Here is a 3,241-nt window from a genome sequence, read left to right on the forward strand (position 1 = left end):
CCTAACCCTAACCCTAACCCTAACCCTAACCCTAACCCTAACCCTAACCCTAACCCTAACCCTAACCCTAACCCTAACCCTAACCCTAACCCTAACCCTAACCCTAACCCTAACCCTAACCCTAACCCTAACCCTAACCCTAACCCTAACCCTAACCCTAACCCTAACCCTAACCCTAACCCTAACCCTAACCCTAACCCTAACCCTAACCCTAACCCTAACCCTAACCCTAACCCTAACCCTAACCCTAACCCTAACCCTAACCCTAACCCTAACCCTAACCCTAACCCTAACCCTAACCCTAACCCTAACCCTAACCCTAACCCTAACCCTAACCCTAACCCTAACCCTAACCCTAACCCTAACCCTAACCCTAACCCTAACCCTAACCCTAACCCTAACCCTAACCCTAACCCTAACCCTAACCCTAACCCTAACCCTAACCCTAACCCTAACCCTAACCCTAACCCTAACCCTAACCCTAACCCTAACCCTAACCCTAACCCTAACCCTAACCCTAACCCTAACCCTAACCCTAACCCTAACCCTAACCCTAACCCTAACCCTAACCCTAACCCTAACCCTAACCCTAACCCTAACCCTAACCCTAACCCTAACCCTAACCCTAACCCTAACCCTAACCCTAACCCTAACCCTAACCCTAACCCTAACCCTAACCCTAACCCTAACCCTAACCCTAACCCTAACCCTAACCCTAACCCTAACCCTAACCCTAACCCTAACCCTAACCCTAACCCTAACCCTAACCCTAACCCTAACCCTAACCCTAACCCTAACCCTAACCCTAACCCTAACCCTAACCCTAACCCTAACCCTAACCCTAACCCTAACCCTAACCCTAACCCTAACCCTAACCCTAACCCTAACCCTAACCCTAACCCTAACCCTAACCCTAACCCTAACCCTAACCCTAACCCTAACCCTAACCCTAACCCTAACCCTAACCCTAACCCTAACCCTAACCCTAACCCTAACCCTAACCCTAACCCTAACCCTAACCCTAACCCTAACCCTAACCCTAACCCTAACCCTAACCCTAACCCTAACCCTAACCCTAACCCTAACCCTAACCCTAACCCTAACCCTAACCCTAACCCTAACCCTAACCCTAACCCTAACCCTAACCCTAACCCTAACCCTAACCCTAACCCTAACCCTAACCCTAACCCTAACCCTAACCCTAACCCTAACCCTAACCCTAACCCTAACCCTAACCCTAACCCTAACCCTAACCCTAACCCTAACCCTAACCCTAACCCTAACCCTAACCCTAACCCTAACCCTAACCCTAACCCTAACCCTAACCCTAACCCTAACCCTAACCCTAACCCTAACCCTAACCCTAACCCTAACCCTAACCCTAACCCTAACCCTAACCCTAACCCTAACCCTAACCCTAACCCTAACCCTAACCCTAACCCTAACCCTAACCCTAACCCTAACCCTAACCCTAACCCTAACCCTAACCCTAACCCTAACCCTAACCCTAACCCTAACCCTAACCCTAACCCTAACCCTAACCCTAACCCTAACCCTAACCCTAACCCTAACCCTAACCCTAACCCTAACCCTAACCCTAACCCTAACCCTAACCCTAACCCTAACCCTAACCCTAACCCTAACCCTAACCCTAACCCTAACCCTAACCCTAACCCTAACCCTAACCCTAACCCTAACCCTAACCCTAACCCTAACCCTAACCCTAACCCTAACCCTAACCCTAACCCTAACCCTAACCCTAACCCTAACCCTAACCCTAACCCTAACCCTAACCCTAACCCTAACCCTAACCCTAACCCTAACCCTAACCCTAACCCTAACCCTAACCCTAACCCTAACCCTAACCCTAACCCTAACCCTAACCCTAACCCTAACCCTAACCCTAACCCTAACCCTAACCCTAACCCTAACCCTAACCCTAACCCTAACCCTAACCCTAACCCTAACCCTAACCCTAACCCTAACCCTAACCCTAACCCTAACCCTAACCCTAACCCTAACCCTAACCCTAACCCTAACCCTAACCCTAACCCTAACCCTAACCCTAACCCTAACCCTAACCCTAACCCTAACCCTAACCCTAACCCTAACCCTAACCCTAACCCTAACCCTAACCCTAACCCTAACCCTAACCCTAACCCTAACCCTAACCCTAACCCTAACCCTAACCCTAACCCTAACCCTAACCCTAACCCTAACCCTAACCCTAACCCTAACCCTAACCCTAACCCTAACCCTAACCCTAACCCTAACCCTAACCCTAACCCTAACCCTAACCCTAACCCTAACCCTAACCCTAACCCTAACCCTAACCCTAACCCTAACCCTAACCCTAACCCTAACCCTAACCCTAACCCTAACCCTAACCCTAACCCTAACCCTAACCCTAACCCTAACCCTAACCCTAACCCTAACCCTAACCCTAACCCTAACCCTAACCCTAACCCTAACCCTAACCCTAACCCTAACCCTAACCCTAACCCTAACCCTAACCCTAACCCTAACCCTAACCCTAACCCTAACCCTAACCCTAACCCTAACCCTAACCCTAACCCTAACCCTAACCCTAACCCTAACCCTAACCCTAACCCTAACCCTAACCCTAACCCTAACCCTAACCCTAACCCTAACCCTAACCCTAACCCTAACCCTAACCCTAACCCTAACCCTAACCCTAACCCTAACCCTAACCCTAACCCTAACCCTAACCCTAACCCTAACCCTAACCCTAACCCTAACCCTAACCCTAACCCTAACCCTAACCCTAACCCTAACCCTAACCCTAACCCTAACCCTAACCCTAACCCTAACCCTAACCCTAACCCTAACCCTAACCCTAACCCTAACCCTAACCCTAACCCTAACCCTAACCCTAACCCTAACCCTAACCCTAACCCTAACCCTAACCCTAACCCTAACCCTAACCCTAACCCTAACCCTAACCCTAACCCTAACCCTAACCCTAACCCTAACCCTAACCCTAACCCTAACCCTAACCCTAACCCTAACCCTAACCCTAACCCTAACCCTAACCCTAACCCTAACCCTAACCCTAACCCTAACCCTAACCCTAACCCTAACCCTAACCCTAACCCTAACCCTAACCCTAACCCTAACCCTAACCCTAACCCTAACCCTAACCCTAACCCTAACCCTAACCCTAACCCTAACCCTAACCCTAACCCTAACCCTAACCCTAACCCTAACCCTAACCCTAACC

This window comes from Fringilla coelebs (assembly GCF_963513975.1).
Source record: "Fringilla coelebs genome assembly, contig: SCAFFOLD_45, whole genome shotgun sequence".
Classification (NCBI taxonomy): Eukaryota; Metazoa; Chordata; class Aves; order Passeriformes; family Fringillidae; genus Fringilla; species Fringilla coelebs.